Genomic DNA, 25,439 nt, shown 5'->3' with positions numbered 1-25,439 from the left:
AGGGGGCGTGAGGGATGTTGCACGTATTCATTATCCCTCATGGACAGACTCAATCAAACCGAGTCTGCAGTTCTCTTGTAATTTTGTTGTGATTAATGCTTCCGAGGGATCACTTTGTTTCCAGATTTTTATATAGTAAACATAAGCTACGAATTTCCTCTGATATTACAATGTCCAAACTTTAGATATTTTACATAATAAATAAGGATGTAATAAAAGTCTACATAAAAGTGAAATTCATCGTGCTCCTTTGGTAAAAATTGACTCCGCCTCAGGCGTTTCGTAAGTTTATTAAGTAGAAAAAACTTAATGAAATGTTCTTTCTTCTTGAGCATAGAAAGTTTTCATGTACCATTTTCGAGCAGACATCAATAATTATGTTACCAAATGCAATACAGTAGAACTTCTATGAGTCGAACTTCGATTAGTCGATTTTCTCGATGTGTCGAAGTAAAATGAAAGTCCCGATTTTTTGTCTTATATATTCCATATAAAAACCTATTTATGAGTCGAGCTTTTATGTGTCGAATTTTTCGATGTGTCGAAGTTTTTTCATGGTCCGTATAGAATAAATCTAGTACAATTTACCACAAATGAGTCGAAGTCCTCCGATTATTTCGACACCTTCGATCTCGAGACATTTTTCACACCTTTTCTTGCCGCGAAGACGATTTCCGATCAACTTAAGTGACACGTGTTAATTACACAGCCAAGTGTTCAAACAACCTTTGAATGCGTTTAAATGTGTGAAAAAAATGCTTTAATCGTTACTAATGTAATTGCCGTAGCGGTATTTGAAATTACATGTAAACAGTAAGAACAAACCCTGTGTCGCGTGTTAATCACACGCTAAAATATTTACTATAAGCTGGTTAAGTTATTGCCCTTTCGAATTGTTACGCCTTTTGTAACTTCATTGTATACTTCAACAGGTAGTTCAAATCATTAGCCGTAAAAAAGTAATTAACATGTTATATTTATCATTGCATAAAGTAAAATATCAGATTAATAAATGAAACAAAACATGAAATAGGTTACGTTATATATCTTAAAATTAGGGCTAGTCACAGATTGAAATTTTGTCATGGAATTCAGAACGATTCATGAGTCGAAGTCCCGATGTGTCGAAGTTTTTACGCAAGTCCCTCCAACTTCGACTTACCGAAGTTCTACTGTATTATTAACGACTTGGCATTGAAGAATTGTGGCCCTTCTTAGCATGTGAGTGATCTATAATCAACATGATCCTCTGTCAAATGCAATCTAAAATAAAATAATAATTCTTATAAAAATACATTTTTGCCTAACATTTGTTATGCATGTTTTAATAGTGAAACGAAATGATGTACCGAAATGCAACAGTTTATTTCAGTTATTTGCTACTTTGGATAGACAAAAATAAGTCTTAAATTAGCAATGAAATATAGTAAACAAACAAAGAAATGCCAAATTGAAATATAAAATCATTATAATGACGTACATGTCATTACTAAAACGATCGCTGCCTATTTTCACTTTTTTAGTTTTTTGTTTCTTTTTTCATTCAGTTTTCAAATTGTGTACGGACTTTGATTTTACATGTGATGGAGGAGTTTGTCATTCAGGTGGCGAGAGGTGTGACACCATCAAAGATTGCAAAGATGGCACCGATGAAATGTTTTGCAGTATGCATGTCTTAAATTTTCATAAACGAAAAATTATGTCTGAACTGATACTCGTATTACTGAATTCTCTGAAGTTTCACTTGATTTACAACTAAGAAAAATATTGTATTCATGTTTTAAAAAATGTAAATTTACATTGTTTCCTTAGTCACGCATCACAAAAATTTACAGCAACAGTGGTGCTTGCGTGATTTTCTCTGTGAATGTTAGCCTGTGTGTGCAGTTAAATTAAACAAGAAAATATCACAGTAACGCAATATATAAATAGATTAATGGAAAAATAAGCAAATACTCATTTTAAACCGAAAATTTATTTATAGAAAAGTTTTGAATTTTAAACTTATTGTCAGATTTGTTAAACAAAATAGATATGGATATAAATGTATACTAAATGTATCCTCCCGTTTAGCTGTAATTGGGTATTTTTACAGTAATTCTGTAATGAAGGATTTTCTCCAATTCTAATTTTGGGAGATTTCGCCCATTTAATTAATGGGTTAGTTCCGCCAATGGAATTGCATATCTCTTTAAATATGTTCCTTAAATACTTATTATTTTATTATAAGAACACATGTGAAAATATTTTTCTCCCATTTTATGAAAATGGGGTTTAAATCCAAATGGAACACCCATGGGAAACGTAAAACCCGGTTGGAGAATGGAAAAATTAAATTAGATGCAAAGTTCGAAGAATCGTAGGGCTGTAAAATGAAATTGGCTTACATCTTTTTAGAATGAATTCAAGCAGAAACCAAGAAGAAATATGGCAAATGCTTCTATCAAAATCTAATTGTAATGTGCAGAGCAGAGAAAAAAGTAGCGATGTGTAATTGTCTTAAAGGAATTTTTTGTCATAAAATATTTTTTTTGTATAATGTTATTTATTGATGTATTTCTTTAAAAGGCGTTCTATTTTGTTTATTGTTTTTTTTCACGTCTTCCAGTGGACTTTCCCTATCAGTCCTCCCAACAGATCTTCGCCCTGGATCCATAGCGTGCGTTTAAGTTTTAAAAGTGACAGTACACAGGATTTTATATTATAAAGGATAAAATATTTCAAACTTCTAACTTTGCACAAATATCTGTAAACTATTTTGGCATTGCTGGTTACTATTTAGTTTACATATTCTATACGTCTAATATCACATAACCACAGACAATAGTCAGGGTCTATATGCTGATAGCTTCTGTCATTATGAGCCGAGTTGACCTAGTTTACGATTCCAGTTGACCTTTTACATTACCAAGTTATCATGCGGGCGTTTTTAGTCAATACAGTTGCAGTTTTAGTTTCGATCACGTAAATTTCTGAAATTTACTTTCAAAAACACGAAGCCGTAAGCATGGCTGTAAATTTAATTTACAAACCAAGCACTGCTATGTATTCGAATCAAATGAGTATAAGAATAGCATTTGTGTTATCTACAGTGTTTGAAAAAAGAACAAATAAGAATAATTATGCAGATTTATCCATTATTCTTTATAATGTTCGTTTATATATGTAACAAAAAGTGTAGGAAATGATATAAAAATGTTCACCATAAAACACACTTGCGTTTTAACCCTTTCCCTTATATAAGCGTGTTTCGACGGCTTTTTGCCCCCCCCCCTTTTGAGGCCTCAAACAGTGAAAAAATGCCCTATTTAGGCCCCAAACACTGGTTTTTGTTTGAGAAATGTTGTTAAAAAAAGTGACCACTTTTTCGGCGCCGTGCCCCATCCAAATGTTACATCAGGGGGTTGCCAGAAGGGGGATGTGCCCCCTTCTGTTTGGGGGGTTTAAAGGGGGGGCGGAGTCCCCCTCATCGCCAAGAAAATTTTGGACATGTGACAGGCTAAAAATGGCCTCAGGTCGATCGTAGGGTAATTAGTAACCGACGACGCTGAAAAGCCTTTTACTCTATATCTCAATTCATTGAGAAGTTGCAGCACTTTGAAATCAGTTTTGATGGAAAAAAAACAATGCAAAATAGTGATTTTTGGCAATTTTGAGACGCCCCCCCGTTGCCATGGTAACAGGAAATTTACGATTGAGCATGCTGTTACAGAGGCTATGGTGCAGTTAACATTTGTGCCAAGTTTCATCAGTATTGAAGTATTTTTATAGTTTCATAGCAGTTTGAACTTGTAACAGGAGGCTTTTCAATGTAAACGGCCATTTTTCGCAATATGCTCATGTGGTAAAAGGTTAATGTTAAAAGTTTTAAAGGTAATCAATTTATTTTAAATATACTTCAAGTGGATCAAAACGTTTTCTGTTTTATTCTGAACAACAGCTCATGGTTGTAAGTTTGGCAAAGGTCGTATATGTGGCTTGGACAATATATGTTTACCGGAAAGCAAATATTGTGATGGCGTAGGAGATTGTCCGGACAGAACAGACGAATTAGATTGTAAAACAAGGATGGAAACTTGCGATGATTATATTGAACGCGGGGAAACAATTAGTTGGTTACAATTGTTTGGTATGGAACATATATTTCAAATGAACAAGTATTATGTTCACATTTTGTTCTTTATAAAATCAAAGTAAAATCACTTTTTGCACATTGCAACAGAAGAAATTGCATAGGTTTGCTTCTAACTTGCGTTGTTAAAGTTGTTAAGTATAATTATATGCCGACTTTATGTTCAAACGAACATGCGAAGACCTCATGTACCTTATTTTAAGGCAATGTGGAACGGACTCCAGCACATTATTTTAGACATAGTTTGAACCTAAAAAGATCAAAAGCACAAAATATATTGACTGGAGTCGAACCCATAGTCATCAGAGACCAGTTATTGAAAGTCAGGAAACTGATTAAAGTGTTGAAGTTCCAACACGTCGCTCTCAAAAACCGTTCGATGACGGACAATATGTCTTTTTTCCGAGTACAATAAACCAATGAACAATGTTTCAAACTTTAGAAGAGATAGTCCAAAATATGTTGTGTTTGTGGTACTTTTGCCTTCATTTTGATTAACATTTATTATCTTGCATTGTTTTGGAAGTTACGTCTCTGTAGAGGGAATGTTGCAGGTAAAAGGTATCTGACCATAAACAGTACAGCAGGTATCATAAATATATTTCTTTTATTAAAATGTATTATAATGCAAAACTTTATGGTTGCTCTTGCAGATAGTTACGGCTTGTATCATTCAGTGATTTCTTAGATTATGCTTGTTTATGACTTTATCTACCGATGGAAGGGTCTCCTCGAGATAATATCAATGTGCATAAAATTATGACATTATGTTGTCGGGATAACAAGAGATGTACTTTTCAGGCCTAGTAATTTTTTTATATTTACCCGTCCATTTCAATGTAAACGAGAAATAGCTGTTCGGCAAGTATCAGGTATTTGTCAATAAACATCTGACATTACGGACTTACCCAGTTTTTTCCACGACATTCCTTTTTCCCATGTCCAAAGGTTTAAAAGTCACACATTTGCGCTTGTATTTATAAAATAAGAAATTTATCATTTCTGCTATTATTCAGCATCCATGGTCTAATCGTTGACTTTCAATCACTTGGCCCTTTACAATGTTGGTTTGAGTCCGGTCCGGGACTTTCGATTCCTTAATTTAAGGACGCAGTCAAGCTTTCTATGGAAATTACACATAAAAGGACATCATAGGTCTTACTTGTTAGCTGAAAAGTTGGCATATGACATTGATTGCATCGATGTTCCTTAAACTAACTTTTAACTATAGTTTCGTTGTATAGTTAATAAGATTAAGTCAATCAAATAAACTGTTTTCGTATTTTCATGCTATATGAACAGATAAGAAAGAATATTGATTTTTTTTCAGATAAGAATACATACTGTGAGTTTGATTTGGATAGTTCTACAAATCTTATTCATCAGACAATGACATTCCTGGGTACAGATTGGACATTCAAAAAGAAAACCGAATATACTATAGAATCACATAAGTTCATTATGTTTGCCTTGCAAAATGATTATCAATGTTCACAAAAGGTACACAGTTCTTCATTTATTTGGTGATACTGTTTTAGTTTGTTGTTTATTATTATTATTTTTTTTTTTTGGGGGGGGGGAAGGGTATGAACAGTGTGGTCTACGTAAGCTTTAGCTGTCTCACCGGATCTCTGTTCAATGTAAAACTTAATTTGTTATCGATATTACCAAATTTAACAGTTCATGTACATAAAATTAGAAATTTATTTTCTACAAAGTCTTAGACAGTTGTGTTTTCAATAAAAGTGAATGCATTAATTTTAACGTTGAATTATAATATATACATTTGCTGTACTTATTTAACAAATTTAGAAGTATAAATATAAACATACATGTATATAAAACTTCACGCAACTGTATGTTACATCCTCCATTACAACATACAGGATCTCTAAATTAAAAATATTCTTTGTCATAGAACAGGACTTAAGTGATTGATATGTATCATTGTTTTTAGATGTTATATTTGTCTATACCATCACTGTAATGTCAAAATGGCCTCTCAATGGAGGAACATGATTTTTCACAGTCTTGTTCCATGAGGAAAAAGTGTTTTCCTCCCAAACATCGATGCCTAAGCATGTGATATTTGATATGGTATATAGTCTAGCAGGCATCAGCAAAGTTAATGACCGGAGGAATAATATTTGATTTTTTTGTTCAAACCTGATCATATTTTGGTAGGTCTGAAATTCCTTGGACGGAAAGCACTGCAAACCCGGTCATTGGTTAGTTCATGTCTTGCATTGTCTTAGGCCTATCTCGGGGACTTTTGAAGTATCTTTCATTTAATGAGTTCGTTTCATTATATAATTCCTAAACCAGGCCATGGAAGAAACAGAGCAGAACCAGACTTTATATAGGTTACCGATAACAAGTCAAGCATTGCCCCTTTGTCGCTAATAATCTGTCGGTATTGTAGGATTTACATTAAAATTTCAAACAAATGAAGTTATTTACACTGACCCTTTTTATTTAAATCGGCTTAAGTACTTAACAATGTAACATTTAAAAAGTATATACTTTAAGTATATCCTTTAAGTATGACTTTTTAGGTCTTCGTTTCGCAATGAACAAAATCCGTTTCAAATAAAGTCAATTATTGAGACATGATCACATCTCTTTAAAAAAATATTAGCCGTATGCAATGGTTAGTGTTTCATGTTACCTTCAAATCACCGAAAAGTTAAGCATTTATTGTTTCATTTATTAGATAATAGTTATTTTTACTGATTGGTAAACACCCAGACAAGCATTAATATGAAATCGTTTAATTACTTAACATGAAAAAAATACTTTGATTTTCAAGGCACTTATTTGAATACCCATCTTCATGTTTTTTCTACTTTTATTTAGTTTACAGAAGAACCCAGAAGAGAAAAACAGTTGTTTAATCAGTTGGTAAACAATTCAGGCAACTATTTTGAACATATTGATTTTAATTATACTCTGTCGAATGGTACATATGATATGTTCAGGTATGTATCATAATTATACATATAATTTTCGTGTGAATTTAATAGTTCATTAATTGTATGGAATTTATATGATCCTTTTAATAATCCGTCCGACTGGATGTCTGTCCGTCTGACCGTACGAGGTTATCCTAAAACGGCAAGTTTAATATAAGTTTCTACCTGTACCAATAGCTTCATATTTAAACACTCACAAATCATTACAAAGTGTCTGATCTTACAGAAATATGGATTCCATTTTTTTAAAAATGTTATTACCCTTTTCATCATTTTAAAATAGATTATGATCAACCTAATGGAGCAAGTTGGAAATGCCATTATTTTTATCTGTACTGATGGAACATATAATTTCCATACTAACATCAATATATGATATTTCTAAGTTACATAACAGTGCCTTTTATTTTCCCCAGTTACTCCCTTTTATCTTTTTATGCTCCCCGAAGGGTGAACATATACTCGCCTCTTTGTCCATCCGTCCGCATTTCTTGTCTGGAACATAACACTGAAACTATAAGTGATATCAACATGAAACTTTGTAGGTAGATATATTCCATTGGGTAGATGTGCAATGCACAAAACCGTAACTCTGCCTTGCCAAATTATGAGGTTATTGCCCTTTTTTCATTTTTTTACTTTGAACTCTAAAATTATAAGAGATATCAACATGAAACTTTGTAGTTGGATAGATCTTATTGGTTAAAGGTGCAGTGCAAAAGAAACATAACTAAGCTTTGCCTTATTTTGGAGTTATTCCCATTTGCTAATTTTTGAACTTTGTCTGGGACATAACTCTGAAACTATAAGTGTTATCAACATGAAACTTTTTAGGCAGATAGATTTCATTGGGCAGATGTGCAATGCACAAAACCGTAACTCTGCCTTGCCAAATGTTGAAGTTATTGCCCTATGTTCATTGTTTTTACTTTGAACATTGTCTGGAACATAACTCTAAAACTATAAGAGAAATCAACATGAAACTTTGTAGGTAGATAAACCTCATTAGGAAGAAGTGCAGTGCTTAAAAACCGTAACTCTGCCTTGCCTAATTTTGAAGTTATTGCCCTTTGTTCATTTTTACACTTTGAACTCCGGGATATAACTCTGAAACTTGGAGAGGTATCAACATAGAACTCTGTAGGTAGATATATCTCATTGATAGAGATGCTATGCAAAAGAACCATTGTACCATTATAGTTATTGCCTTTTGTCCATTTTTACACTTTGAACATTGTCCAGGACATAGTTCTGAAAGTATGATAGATATGAACAAGACACTTTGTAGGTAGATAGATCTCATTAGGTAGATGTGCAGTGCACAAGAAACGTAACTTTGCCTTCCCTAATTGTGGGGTTATTGCCCTTTGTTTATATTTACATTTTGAACTTTGTCCAGGACATAAATCTTTCACTTTGAGAGATATGAACATGATATATATGTATAATTATACTTTGCATGTGAAAACAGAAGGGGGAAATCAAATGGTGTTGCTCGTTAGTCCGTCTGCCTAGCTCACATTTTGGAGTCGTTTTTAACGTTCGTGAATATTGCATGAACTCTTATTTGTATCAATTATGAAAGGGAACGGGTTCTTAAGTGTATTGATAAGCTTACAGTTTATCAGTTTGTAATGTGTATAAAAATCCGTTTAAACTATAAACTTAAATAGACACTTTCGAAATGAATCATTATAAGTCTAACAAAACGAATTGAATAAGACCGTAATGCCATTTTTACCTCAAACAAATGTTATTGTTAATAATGCTTTACTTATTTGGCTTTCTATAGTATCAAATTAGATTTACTCATATTCTGAGGAGCGTTATACTAAGAACTCCCCGGTAAGTCAGCTGTAAATATAATCAGTAAAAACGATCGAATTCATACTTGAATATGTTTTTTTCTGTTCTGTGTCTTGTTGATTTTTTACATTTTCTTACATTATTTAAAGACTACATCATGTACGTAAGATCATTTTAAAAATAAACAAGAACTTTTTCCAAGACGTTTCGTTTTTCCTAAATAAAGATATATGAGAATATTGTAGAGTTTGAAATATTCACTGGCTGTTAAACCGTGTTGAGTATTTTCCCGATACCATTGGCAATTAGAATGTTTCAAGGTAATGACAAAGTTGGCTACGTATCATTCCTCAATGATATCAGATGACGTTATTTTGCAGTATTTATGAATGAGTTGCTTCGCTGTTCTGAACAAGATATTTGTACAATTTAATAATTGAAAAAACGTTCAGTATTTTCTGGTTATTTCTTATCGAACCATTGGTTTGGATGTATTAAGTAAGGACAAAGGTATACAGTAACTGGTATCTGATGCTCTTTGCCATGCTTAATTACAAAATGTAAAGTTTGATTTTACATTGTAAACAAATATTTCGCTTCTTTACAGCGTAACGGCTAGTACAGACACGTTTGAAATAAACTTTAACCAGGATGCATTGAAATTGACATACTACGACACCTTTGATATTGCAAATAACAGAATTACATTTGGGCCATTAAAATGCTACAAAGGTATGATTTACATCATACGGATAATATAAATGGCAATCATTTGTGTTTTAATTTCAAGTTATTTTTCATTATTCAAATTGCAATTTTTCACATATATGAGGATACGATGATACAGGAAAGCGTATATAAGTTGTTACATGAAATTTGCAATATTTTTCATTACGGACAAGAGTCACATATTTAAAGTCATAAGCAAATTGTCGAAGTCTGAATCAACTATTATAATGAGAGAACTATTGTAAGATTATTTTACGAAAATGATATTAATACTTGTGACAATATTGTAGTCTGATCACTCTAAGCGCAATGATAGCTGGCGAATAGTTTAACCCTCAATGTGGGGATTTTTTTTTAGATTAATCTATTTCATACTATCTGTTTAATTATGACTTGGACTTAATGCGTTTTGTAATTATTTGAACTAACCATTCTGATAATATGATTTGAATTATTATAGTAAAAATATCTTCGTGAAATTATAGTTATTATAAATAGTTTAACCAAATTGAATATAGATGGCCTAACTATATTTTATTGTAGAAAGTAATCGCAGTGCACCAATATCATGCGGTTATGGTATTAGATCAGTCAGTGAAGAGTGGCGTTGTGTGTATGATGTTGATGACGAATTTTATGAACAAGGATGCATCACATTGAATCACCTTGACAATTGCAGTGAGAAAAACAAAAATAAAAAACTGTATCTAACATTAAAAAAATATACTTAAAAGTATTGAACGTAAACCAGGTGAAAGTTTTTTTTCAGGTAAAAGCATGTTAAGCATGTAGCATGCTTCAAAACTATTTTTGAATAATTATGAAACTCATATTTCTCTTTTTAATTTAATTAACAAATAAACATTTAACAGTTTGAAATGTCTTGACAGTTGCAGTGAAAAAAAACTTTACCAAAGATTAAAGAAAAAATAAACTTAAACATATGATTGTACTTTCAATATTGGTATTCCGTCTGCCCCTAATTGTCGTGACTGGCCTGTATGAACCGATGAAAGGACATTGTTACTATTTAGCAGAAAGGTTAACTATAATAGAACAACATCCCAAAGTTTGGCCTTCTTCAGGTCAATGTCAAACTTAGTTCTTCTTTATAAATTTTAAAATCCCGTGCCAGCTCTGTATCTTTTGAACCGATAGAAAGAACTCAAAAGGTTTTGGTAAAAATACTACTTGTAATGAAACACGTGCAAAAGACGTGTTTGTGGTTCCTGAGATCAAAATTGGCCCTGCTGTGCGGACAGCTTGATTTATATAGACTTATATAGGGAAACAAATATAAATTTCATGTGAATGTCTGGGGGTTAGATATTAAGCATGCAGCATTTGCTCTTTGATTTACAAAACTGATATGATTCATGCTCCTCGGTTCAATATTGATAATCCCTATCAATTTAAGTATTAGACCTAGAGTTAAGATATTGGATATGTAAGATAACCTTGCTAGCCTCTACAAAACAAATGCCACTTTGGTTAATATTCGCAATGCTCCTCGGGTCACTAAATTGCTAAAGAAAATGGGAAAAAAAAACAAATTCCAGTCTTACTTTGTGGAACTACAATGCCAGAAGCTTATGTTTAGCATTTTCATGTGGATCTTTCCAAAACTGATATTAATCATGCTCCTAGGTTAATACTGGCCTACCCAAGGGTCACTTAATATACACTTATATCGATAAAACACATTTAATTCTGATTATGTGAAACTACAAAGCCAAGATATTAGATACTTAGCAAGTAGCAGCAAATTGTACATTTCTACAAGAGTTATACTTATCATGACAATCAGGAGAAAATTAGCCCTGTCCCGTGACTCACTAGCTTTATTTAGCCTAAGGTATATTCTCTGGTCCAAAGTCCAAAACTATTCTTCTTTATTTGGTATATAGCATGGCCTGGTATGCCTCTTTAAAAAAATGAATCATGCAAAAAGGGTAAAAAATGCCTCCACCTTAGAGATCATATAGTATCATAAGGATCATCTGACTTTTAAATTGTAAGACAAACGAATGCCTTAATCATCTTTAATTATGACTTTGTATATACTTTTAAACTTAACTTATGGTTGCAATAAACTGTTTCTCTCTCTCTGTTTTATTAATACAATTTTCATAATTTAAAGTAATATTTAACCCTTCATTATTTATTTTTATTTTCGTTTCATATTGATTGTTTTTCAGGTGATTATGTTTGTCCCGACCAATATGTGAAGTGCCCAAACAGTTACTGTATCCTTTCACATAAAGTTTGCGATGGACACATGGACTGCCCGCAGGGGAGGATGAGCAAAATTGCTGTAACTTTGTTTAAATTTTAGATTTAGAAAGAAAATGAAATAATAAAATATATTATTTTTACAGAAAAAAGACCTATTCACAATGTGTAAACTGAAACAACAAATGTAAATGATACAATTCACAATTTTATATATTAACACGTTTTCACTGACTACCAGTAGTATTCTTTTAAATATCAATTGAATATCTTTATAATTATCTCCGATGATAAGCAAATAAGCCGATTTTTATCAATCAATTCTGAAGGTTAAAAAAATAAGTCGACATTATGTTAACTGTTCGTTATTTTCCTCTGTCGCCCATGCACAGGCTTAATCAAACTGTCATTTGTCCCGTTTTGAATGTTCTTAAGTGATTCTTTATAAATTATTTTTTATTATTTAACCAAAATACTGAATTGAATGTATTTCTTTTAATTGAGCAAATAATAAAAGTGTAATGAAGTATGTTGTAAAAATTAAGAAATTGACAACGATCGCATTTTTTTAAAAATCAGTCTCATAACTATATTTTTAACGCTTTAAGTATTACTGTAACCCTTTTTATTTGCTATGCACGTAACCATAACTAAGCAAACTAATTATCGTTAACACTCCGCCCACTGTTGAGACATGAATAGGGGATTTAATTAGCTTTAATTATTTTAACCTTCTAAATAGTAATGGTTTCAAAAATAAGCAATGGATTCCAAATTACATAACAAACATGTAAAGCCCGTTTCATTTCCTAATATAGATAGTTATACTACCAGTTATCTAACTTCTATTGGAGTCATTTAAGTTCATGTTAGAAAATATTATGAAACTCTGAAAATACGAGAACAAATCTTTGATGGTCTAATAAAAAGAATTTTACATATTGATATATTGTTAGTTACGAATTGATCAATATTCATCCATGATAACATATAATTATTCTCTCTTTATTATAAAAAAACCTCTGATATTAATGCCATATAAACTTATCAATGATAAATCATCATTAAAAAGACAGTTTTGTTGCTATGGATTTCCTTTCATTTTTCTAATAAGATTGTTTATAATTACAATAATAAGTGTGTCATTATATTACTTTCTTTATAATTGTGTCTTTTCATTGTACCATTTCTAAGTTTAGTTGTTGGGTGACATGTCGGTGTTGCTTGGTTACAGTGGGGTTGCAATTTATTTGCTTTTCACAAGCGAATAAATTGACTTCTGATTTATTACCAATTAAACTTACTCCTAAGCAATGTTATTTCTAGTTATTAGCGATTAAGCACAGATTTATATTTATTAATTTTACATTTCTATGAAATAACACTGACTGGTGTTTAATTTTATTGAACTAATTGATCGTTCCTAAGATAATTAGCGGACGTATGAACATGTAGCGTTCTTGTTTTGATCGGGTTTTACGTCACGCCGGCACAGTATAGCTTATATGGCGAATTTTTTGCTTTACTACTGATAGAAGACCTTGTGTGCCCTTCGGCACGAACGGGCACATGAGTAGAACCACCGACGTTCCGTAAGCTAGCTGGATAGTTTTATCACATGAAAAGATCAAAGTGTTTCAACAGTTTTAATTTTGCCCATATGTCTATATAAAAACTACCGAAAACGTCTTTAAGATCGCGAATAATACTATTCACAATCAATAAAACAGCTGTAAACTATTTTCAGGGTGTCAGGAAGACGAAAATACTTTTTTGATTTTTCTCGATGTATTTGCTGACGTCAAGCAAGAACAAAGAGCCTGCAAACTAGCCGGTATGTTGTACTCTAAGGGTCGAACTGTTATGTTCATTTTATACCGAACTGACTCTATGCTGGCACTCTATGGACAATTGATTCGTTCGTATGCTGGACACTGTTTATTTCATGATAGTTATCGTTTTGCAGTGTTTCCAAATCATAATTACCTTGGTGGACTCCCGTGGTCTATACATGATATAAAACCATTTCACGAAGTCTGGAACAGCACAAAACCAAGTGCCATTATATGGATTACAAGTGCGTTGTTAAATAATGACGAGCAAACGCTTTCTAACTACGTAAAGTGGGTATTAGAAGGTTTTGGCAGTAATGTTACTGTATATAATCTACGTGAAGAGCCAACAATACAAACCAATATACAAATTGTTTCGTCAGCAGTGACAGAAATACTTGTTCGAAATTGGGAAATTGTCAATTTGATAGGACCATGGCTTTTCAAAAATGAATGCAAAGGTAAGGCGTAAAGGATTCGAATAATTATTAACGTAGTGTCACTCGTGCAATATGCAGAGATCTGTCCTGACACTTTTTCATTTAGCAAATCATTGTCTTTTCACATGCTATATGCACCACATTTAACCTTATATGAACCACTTCTAACGCTATTTGCACCACATCTAACCTAGAAACATTGTCAACAGTATTCAATAATCTTACTAGATATACAAACAAACAGAGATAAAAATATCAATAGTAAACTGAAAATATTTACTAGTATTAAAACATATCCCTTAAAACATTTCTAAATAACAATTTGTTGAGCAACATTTGTCCCTTGGAAAACACCATATCAAATCAGAAATTATTTTCGCCCGCCGATTAATGTCGCAAATCTCATGTCCTTTGATATACTTCAAATCAAGCTTGAAACAAACAAAAGGGTTATCAACCATATTGGTTAATGTCAATTTTCGGTGTAACCATTTCCGTGCACGATAACCCGACTATTGGACACAAGTTCTGCTTCTGTTAATTTCAATTCGAGTAACTCCATCCACACATATTTTGTTAAGGTCATATGGCGATTTGCGTGGAGAAGAACGTCAAATGTCCCTAGATGCATCTGCTTAATTTCAAGCACAAATGTGCACCAAAGTAGAACCACCGACGTTCCGTAAGCTACATGTAGCTGGATAGTTTCCTCACAACAGGATGCTTAGTTCCCGGATAGATTTGAACCCGCAGCAATAAGATGCAAGTGGTTTAACCTTAACATCCCGGCTGCAAACGCACCGATAAATGTGCACTTCATATCAGGTGCATATAGTGTAAGCATCTCGCCTTTACGTATAAAGTTATCTAGCGTTATATAACAGCAGATTAAAGGCAAGAATGCACTTATATCATAGTCCTTAATATATTTGATTTTGGTCAGAAACATAATAATGAATTTCTCTTCGCAATGTGATTATGAACAAAAATTTGAAAACACTGACCAAACTGTTAAAATCTACCGAATTGTTAAATAACTCGTTTTTTCCAGTACATAATTATACGCATTTTAAAATGATGCTTTCAGATATTAGAAATACTTCATGCAGTGGTGAATATAGATGTCTTGGTAGCAGAGTGTGTTTAAAATTAGACCAGATTTGTGACGGCAATAAAAATTGTCCAAACGACGATGATGAAGCACACTGCGATTTTCAATGCCCACCTTCTTGTTTTTGTGGTCTTCTTACAATGAAATGTGAAGAAAATAGTAACACAAGCACAATCATATATGACTTGAACATTCATTACTCTACAAGAATGCTCGATTTAAGCCAAACCAGTACATTTGGAAAGGACTTTCTGATGTTATATTATTTTGACATACCTTTTCGTTACCTTTCCTTTTTAAATGTTTCACATTGTAAAATTCCAATATTATCTGACACGTTCTTTTTCCGTATGAAAGATTTACGTACATTAGATTTATCACATAATCAAATTCTACGACTTACGAGATATACATTTTCTAATTTAACGCGTTTAACCAACTTGTTTCTGCACGGAAACGCCTTGCTGTCTTACATTGAACCAGAAACATTTCATGGCCTTAAGATAAGATCATTAGATTTAACGGGTTGTAGTATATTGACTATTTCCAGGAATACTTTTTCTGGTCTGATATTGGATGACGTTGATATTTCATTTAACTATATAGACAAAGTGGAAGATCAAGCTTTCAATAAATTAACAACACGGCAATTGAAACTTCAAGGAAATCCAATAAGTGTGTTTTCTAAAAAGATGTTTGATGGATTACAGTCCGTAGAAATGTTGCACACTCCAGCATTTAAGTTTTGCTGCATCCGACCGTTGTATCTCAGGGAAGATTTATGTCTACCTTACCAAGACGAGTTCTCATCGTGCGCAGACTTGATGCGGCACCCAATATTACAAGCGTTTCTTTGGGTGATCGGCAGCTTGGCGTTACTAGGCAACATTGCGTCGTTTGTATACAGAATCCATTTCGATAAGTATCGACTGAAAATTGGTTACGGTATATTTGTCACAAATCTAGCCATTTCTGACTTGTTAATGGGAATTTATATGCTGATAATTGCTTTGGCCGATAACATATTTCGAGGCAGGTCAGTATATTTATAAAAAGACACTGCAAATAGAACGACTAGAATAAAATAAATGATTAAAGCATTTAATTTGTTATGTCATTTTTTAAAAATAAATGCTTGAACAATTAAACTTTATATTCTAGTGATTCAATATTTCATACCAAAAAACTTACTTAAATTTTGAATTGCCGAACGGCTTGGGCGATTAAAAGATTTCTCTCTTTAAATAAATTTATATGTGGTAAAAAGGGATTGTACCAACTGGCTGTTTCCTTCTTTGTTCCGCGCATCGTTTCAACGTTCAAGTGAAATCTATACTCTGAATATGTTTGTTTTAATTTACCCTTTGAAACGATACGAATATATTCCGTAGATATAATTTAGCACCATCTATACCTAGCCATTCATTTCTTTTGATTTCTAGATACATAGAAGCCGACACATATTGGCGTTCAAGCAATTGGTGTAGACTTGCTGGGATATTGTCAACGCTTTCATCCGAAGCAAGCGTCTTTTTTGTCGCCCTGATAACCATAGATCGGATTCTTGTTATCAAATTTCCGTTTGGGAACGTTCGTATTACATCTCAAAAGGCAGTTGTGATATCCATTATAATATGGATATTTGCAGCGTTTCTTTCAATCTTGCCAGTAATATATGTAGACTATTTCAGTGACGGATTCTATAGTAAATCAGCAGTTTGTCTTGCCTTGCCATTAACTCGTGACAGGCCCCCTGGATGGATTTATTCCTTCAGCGTTTTTGTCATCTTCAATTTCGCAATGTTTGTCCTGATAGCTCTTGGACAGCTACTCATTTACACAGAAGTACGAAATCAAACAAAAATATCCAGGAAAATGAATGTCAGCCGAAAGAACGACTTGATTGTAGCGAGGAACTTGCTGTTGCTTGTTTCAACTGACTTTTTATGCTGGTTTCCAATCGGAGTAATGGGTAATTTGGAAATAAGATGATTCGGATCTATAAAATATCACAAATTATTTTACCGAAAAAAAATATGTCATAAGTATATAAAATATTCATCTGATTTTATGTAAAATAAATATACAGATACTTATACTTTTACGTATTAAACATCAATGTACTTTTTACGATTTTTGTCTCGAAATCAAGCTTAAAATTTGTCTATTTCTATTAAATGTGAATAGGTATATAATTTGCGTTGATATTTTTCTTTGTTCTATTAAAAATAGTGGATTTTTGTTTGTTTGCATGTATTCCTAATTTTTAATTTCAAAATTTTACGTTTCTATTGAATATGAATAGGAAAAGAAATATTTTATTTTGCTATTTATCTGGGTTTTATTTTCCTTTCTTGTATTCTTATTTGTAGATTTCCATCTCTTTATTCCAGGGTTGGTAGCATTGAACGGAAACACTGTGCCAGGTGTCGTCTACGCATGGACTGCTGTATTGGTTCTGCCAGTAAACTCCGCATTAAATCCATTTCTGTATACACTTACAGCAATCATGAACAAGAAGGTCATTATCTTATTATATAAATCATATTATATTTATTAAGTGTCATTAAAGATTGCAAAGTTTCTTGCCGCATTCAATGAGAGAAATTATAAAACTTGCCCAGCATGAAATAATGTTTGCGTTTGCAATTTTTTTTAATTATTTAAATTTGTTAATTAAGAATCTTGTCTGCTTAGAAGGTTGGAACAAAACTCTTCCTAGAATGATTACATTACTTGTCTTATTTTGCTAGACGTAATTCCCTTTAAAAATAATTAAAATAAGTATTTTAAATAATGCATGTTAACGAATCGCATCGATCTGAGATTCATTTTCTTTATTAAATGAAGAACAGTTTCTTCCGTTTATGATTCATTTATATAAGATATTGTTTGCGTAAATCATTGTGTAATTATAACCGTATTTTTAAAACACGAACTCGAGACACCTAGTCATTTTACCAGACTACTCATGTTATAATAGCAAGTAAGAAAAAATAGTGATATTATACCCATCCAAATGTTATAGTGAATGAACAGGTGAAAGTCAAAATTAGGTTATATTTTACTATGATTCCTTACAGTTTCATTTTATCTTTAATTTTACTTCTTGTGGAAGATATAAAACATACGTGGCTCTAAGATTTTATTTTTGTAAATGTTCATTGAAATGTACCTGTAATTATAATGTATTTATAATAAGAGCGCGTCAGTCTTTCTATATTTTAGGAAGACTTATATTTCATTCATCACATTTTCCAATATCAACTGTTGGTCAATTTATTTTTAGATATAGTCAGTCCAGCTAAACATGACAATATAGTATCACTATCATTAACTAATATAAACATAAACTTTTACGTATGTAAAACAATAACCACCACCAAGTAATTTAATAACTAATATAACATTTTATATATAAAAAAAAACCCAAATTCTTAAAAATTTTTAAAAAATTTATTCTTTTTAAATTTTTTTTGTACAAAACAGACTTAAATATTTTACTGTTTAAAAAAAAACACACAAAAAAATTTTAAAAAAAAAGTTTCACCCTAAAACAAAATTTTTTTTAAAAATTTTTGGAAAAAAAAACCTTTCAAAATATGTCCCATTTAATACATGAAGGGGTACGACCCCATTTAAAAGAAAGGGTTTAAAAATCCCTTAAATTATGGGGGAAAAAAAAGATTATTTTTTCTTTTTGGGTTTGAACAATTTTGTTCAAAATTACATTGACCGAATATTGCTGTAATAGGGGAAAGTTTAAAAACATGCCTGGTTCGAAAAAAAAGGTGTCATTTTTATAACTATTTAACCCTTAACTTGTGTTGATAGAGATTTTATTGTTGTTTACAGTCCTTTAATCCGAACATAGACGAACAAGAACATGAAAACTTAAAAAGAGGTATGGATCAAAGATTTGTTATTCATATCTTTGTTTATGAATAACAAAAGTAAGAATTAAAAAAAATGAAAATAAAACATAAAAATTGCAAAAGCAAGAGTCTAATATTTCTGTTTTCTTAATGATATATTTAAATTAACAACCAAAGCTAATTATAGTGATGGTTCCGCCGTCATAATTTTTCCTTCATGCACAAAAACAACAGCTATTCAGTGCATAATCTAGTTGGAAATTAGATCACCTTACACAATTTCTGTATAGTTATGTGCATGTCGCTTATAAATTTCTTGTTTCATACTTTTTATCCCAGAGTCTGCAATTTCGTTTGTGCGAATCCTTTCGCACTTTTCTCATAGCCGAAAATTTCGATACGACATTGATCTATCAAACATGCTATGTAAAAGACCACTGCGAACACAAGAAGTGCTTCTGGTTGCTAGGGATCTTGCAAAAGGTCTTTCAGTCCTGCATAATGAAGATTTAGTCATGCATGATATTGATGGTAAAACAGTGGGCATAAAGATTTCCTACGACGTAAGTATCTTTTCTTTTTATATCCTATTTGATTATCTTAATTTGCATTATTATCATTTTTAATATGTTTAGAAAATTATTACGTTAAGCTACTGCATATCTTAAATCAATCTTGCAATATCAAGCTTCAATGTTTGGTAACTGTCTCTTCTAAGTATGAGGTATCTGAATAACAAATGGCAAAGGTTTTGCTTACAACGATATAGAGATTCGTCAGATTGCACGGTCGTGCAAGCTGGAATGGTTCTATTATGGAGGCAAAGGCTAATCACTTTTTTAATCCCGTAGATTAAAGATGAATAGACTGATAAATCCTCATGAATTATGTGTGCGAACCGAATGAAATCGTATGTTGTCATGAGTTTATTGTTAAAGAAGTATACAATGACCGTAACACCTATAGCATTTAGGCCATAAATCGCTTATTTCACACAATCCTATAATCAGCGACACTACAAAAAGGGCATTATGAGGGAAAAATTGTAAAATGTAACTTATTCATTTAGTGTATTCATATATGTTGAAATTGCAAATATTAACGTTTAAAACTTAATTCCGCATTATGAGGAACAAAATAAAATGTAACATATAGCTTATTCATTAATAAATGAAATAGTTAACCTAAGTATTCATATACAAGTTGAAATAGCAAATAGTAATGTTTCAAACTTAATAGTATTATTATAATGACCTTAAAATAGCCTGCAAGAAAAATTGTGTTCAAAATAAATAAAGAGCAGATAGAGTGTTACAGTACGCATCAGTGAAGATTGAAAACACTCGTCATGCAAATAAATAAAAATCAATATTAAGCAGTTTTTTTGGAGTAGATAAGTTAACACAAGTTGCACAAAAAGTCAAGGCAATTAAAACTCTCTAAATGAACATAAGATAATAACTACATGTATGACATTGCGTAATTTGTGATTGTGCATTTACTGACAATTCTATAAGCCAAAGATACTTTGAATGCGTTGTAATCTGTTGGATATTGTAACAAAATAAAAATATTTCTTTCGTTTACATCGCTAGTTTAACATTTTACCCCATGAGCATATTGTTAATAATGGCCGTTTTCATTCAAAAGCCTTCTGTTACAAGTTCCAACTGCTATAAAACTATGAAAAATGCTTCAATACTAATGAAATTTGGCACATATGTTGACTGAACCAAATCGTCTGTAACAACATGCTCAATCTTAAATTTCCTGTTACCATGGCAACAGGAGGACGTCTCAAAATTGCGAAAAATCACTTTTTGGCATTGTCTGTTTCAATCAAAACTGATTTCAAAGTGCTGCAACTTCTCAATGCAATGAGATAGAGTAAACGGCTATTCAGCGTTGGTTGCATGTCACCTTAAGATCGACCTGAGGCCAGTTTTAGCCTGTCACATGTCCAAAATTCTCTTACCGCCCCCTTCAAACCCCCCAAACAGAAGGGGGCACATCCCCCTTCTGGCAACCCCCTGATGTATCATTTTGATGTGGGGGGGGGGGGGCATGCCGAAAAAGTGGTCATTTTTTTAACAACATTTCCCAAACGACAAACAGTGTTTGGGCCCAAACAGGGCCTGTTTTCAATGGTTAAGGCCTCAAAAATGAAGAAGGGGGGGGGCACAAAAAGCGATTTTAGTTAATATTTTAGACATTAAACTGAAAGACATTGGTTAATAATCCTTTGCTCTATTTTTTTTCAAAATTATTTTTATTTCCTTGTGTAAAGGGAGAATTTTTTAAACGAAAGTATTATCCTGTTGATTGCATTGTTAAGGGTCTACTTCCATCGTTTTTTTGTTACAGATGGTAAGAAAAGCCTACTTTAACCAACTCCCCCAAGTACTAAAGCACAACAGAGAGAAATTAGAGGATATGTACCAGTTTGGACTTTTGATGAACGAGTGTTGCAAGAGCATCAAAGAACTTGAATAAAACTAATTATTACAGGAATTGGTGAAAATCAATGGAGGATTTATTTTTACTGAACTTGAAGAAAACTAATCATGAAACGCCTTCTACTGGACTTTTAGATACATTTGTGTCAGAATATATTTAATTGGACTTATGAAGACTTATGGTGGAACGGTTTAAAATCGGACTTGTCAAAAATCTGTCAAATACTCCGTTTCTGTACGCCATGAAAAATGGTCTATTAATTCTTCATTTATTGAAAACTTTTTATCAAACATTGGGATATTAGTCTTTTACATTACAGTGTTATTGATTTAAGTCTGGTAAATGTAGGTCCTACAGGAACATTGCTTCCTGTAGCGTTTAGGATCGTATACCGCTTACTAGTATTAGGGTGGATAACAATATTCCCTTGCATTGTATTTCATAAAAAGACCAAACGGATCGAACTCTATAATTGCTTTGCGAAGGGAACAGTTCCTGCAAGTGTTTTAATAATATAATTATAATCAATCACTTGAGGAAAAATTTGTATTTTTAAAAAATATAGTTATAATTTGTTTTTTAAGAAATAAGTTCTTGGAGATTGTTTTACTTGACTCGTAGAAATGAACTGGTAGAACATTTAACTAGATACATGAGATGTAAGGGTCAATTTTTTCTTCACTAAGTTTACATTAATTTGTTGTTGTTGTTCTTTTTTCACTTCAATTTAAATGTGGATTTATATTTTAAGTGTTGTGATCTCAAATTGTGCTTTTTGTTTTTTTTTTCTTCAAGCAAAATTATTATTAAAAAATTATAAATTGTTTTGACATGTATTGTTTTATTTATTTTCAAAATAAAATTACATTAATTGTGTATTTGATACATGTAGTAAACTCGAAAGAATGTTGACATTATATTTTTTTTAAATGTTGAATTATTAAAGGAACTTCACTGAGATTTGTAAGGCTAAACATACAAAATTTTAATATTTCATACAGATCAACATGAGCACTTAAAACATTAATATTAATAAAATATTACTAGGAATATACAAGAAATGCATTGAAAATTGTATGTTTGTGCAACCCTCAGTCCGATTTGAGGGAAAGCTTTTAAACGCTTTTCAATTTTGGGTCACTTTTTACTATTACAAAAATTATTCTGGAGAAACGGAGCGAGCTAATATTATTAGTATAGATCTTCATCAAATGGAGAAATAATCTCAAAAAATTATTTCAAGTCCCCCCATGTCAAAAAACCTCAGTGGAGTCCCTTTAAGTAAGATTGCAACCTCAAACCTTGATGATTACTTAAATTGGACATGATCATCATTCAGTCTATTAAAAAATTTTTTATTCATTTTAGGAAAATATAAAAAGAAATACTGACTGAATAGTGGATGGTGCAGATCACGATATAAATTACCGTTTTTGAACTAATTGTAATGTTCACTATTCTGTGTGTGTTTTTCTAAACTGATTGGCAGTTATTATTATGAATCTTTCTTCGTGTTTTGTTTGTTGCTGTACCAGAAATGCATTTATTATAACTGTGTATTCAACCTATATTTCTAAAAATATATCATGCTTAATTGGTGCTTTGTTTAAGATTTTGCTAATTTTGAAAGTAAAGTTATTGTGCTGAAAACATGAAAGAATGTGTTGTTGGTGTTACTGTTACAATTATTGTTAATTATAATGAAAATTTCACTCACTTACTTTTGGATCTATGTTTGAAACAATTGTTGAGTTTTTGATGTCAAGATATAGCATATGATCTAATGTACCCGTAATTAAAAAATAGAATCATAAAAAGGGGGTTCGGTTAACAATGATGTTAAAATGATATTATGCCCATTCAAGGGTATATAGTGAGTGAACAGGCAAGGGTCAAAATAAGCTTTTTTTATTTCCATGTTCCCTTTTAATTTAATAATTAACTTGGTGTAAACAATAAATAACCCCGGATCCAAACATAATTTCTGTAAAGATCAATAAGAATTTACCTGTAACGTTACAGTTTATAAAAAGAGTGGGGCAGTCTTTTTAGATTTTAAGCAGATTTTAAATTTTATCCTAAGCATTTTCCAATATAAACTGTTAGTCGAACACCATTTTAACAGTCAATCTTTTGAAATAAAAAGGAAATTCAGGTCATCTTGACCATGAAAATATGAGCATAATGTCTGGCGTAAAAAGATAATTATTTTATTCATAATGTAAAACATATTGTCGCTCATTTATCCTACAGTGCCTTTGTACCGTTAACTTGTATGTGACAGTCATGGCGTATATACTGCATATCAATTTCACAAACACTTTTTAATTAATCTGTTTATTCATTAAAACGCATGCATTTATGCATTTTTATAACACTTATTGAGTTTTAAATATGAAATTACATATTTATGAAACCGTGTTCTTAATGTAGTAATCTTATGGTTTTTAATGTATTAATTTACAAATATCATAAGACTGCTGTGCGGTCTTAGAGACCTATAACTAGCCCTATCCCGTTTATGATAAATATATTTTGAACATTTCAATGCTTTGATATCTATGTAGATAAAAGGTTGTTAACGTTGGTATTTTAGGTTTATGTAAAAAAGTGTTATCATTTAAATTATATTAATACTAACATAACCGGTGAATACCACGCCATATTCAATGGCTCATGACTCAATATTTGTTTAATACTGCACTTTTATTACGTTGTTTGTCACTGGATAATCGTGGAGTTTTATAACTCATATACACGCCTGTTAAAAATCATTGATTTATTATTCTTTTTAATCAATCAAACCTAAAATCAAATAAATCAATTGTACAGGAATATTGATTTATTATAACGTCTTCTGACAGCTTATATAGAGGTTCTGGTTATATAAACGTATAACAATGCCAACAGTGCTTTGATTTTGTATTGATTTTTTATTGATTTTTTCTAATTATAATTAATTGTAGTATGGTATGTATTTCTCTCTTAACTAAATATATATTGTGTTATACTGAACGTCTCGTTTTTATTCTTTCACTTCTTAGAGGGTAAATAATACCTGAAGAAGATCATAACCTAAGATAATTATTCAACAGCCCCATAACTCACATCCATACCTACAACCAGTTTTATGATTGTCTAATTCTGCATGAATATTCAAATTTATATACATGCATATAACATAATATATTTTAGAATCTTTAAAAAACAAGACTAATGATTACGTCTTGATTTGTCAATAATGTATTGAAGCATCCCCACCAAAGAAGAAATCGTTATGAATACATAACATTTACGCTTTGATGATACCAATCAATATAAATAAATTCATTACGACTTTAAAGCAATAATTAATGAGTATACTAATTACGTTAAATTAAATATATATGAGTCGATTTACGCCAATTGCGAAAATGAAGAAATTACACACTTAAGCTTGTGAAGCGCAGTCATGATTTATCACAGACACAAAATTTGTTAAACTTTTTCCTGTGAACGTTATGACAAAAAATAAAACTGATCTACTATGGAGAATAGAAAAAATCAAGGGCAACAACTCTGGTTGCATTTTGTTACTTAATGGAACAACTCTGTCCATAAATACATGCCACTCCTGAAAACTTTATCTAGCTGCTAAATTTAAGCTCGTAAAAATTAACATGCAACCGAATCAAACGGAATCATACGGACATCATCGAATATTCGACTTGTAAAGAAATAATGCTTAAAATATCGACAGAAGTTGTTTTTCTTTCATAAAGAGTCTTTTTCTTGAACACGTGTTACAGTTTAATCACTGTTTGGCACTTGAAGTCCAAAATTAAAATGTTTCAGGTTCCGACTTTGGTTCTGG

This window comes from Ruditapes philippinarum, unplaced genomic scaffold (genome assembly GCF_026571515.1).
Source record: "Ruditapes philippinarum isolate M1 unplaced genomic scaffold, ASM2657151v2 ctg365_1_1_1_1, whole genome shotgun sequence".
NCBI classification, from domain to species: Eukaryota; Metazoa; Mollusca; class Bivalvia; order Venerida; family Veneridae; genus Ruditapes; species Ruditapes philippinarum.
Note: the sequence above shows the minus strand (reverse complement) of the source record.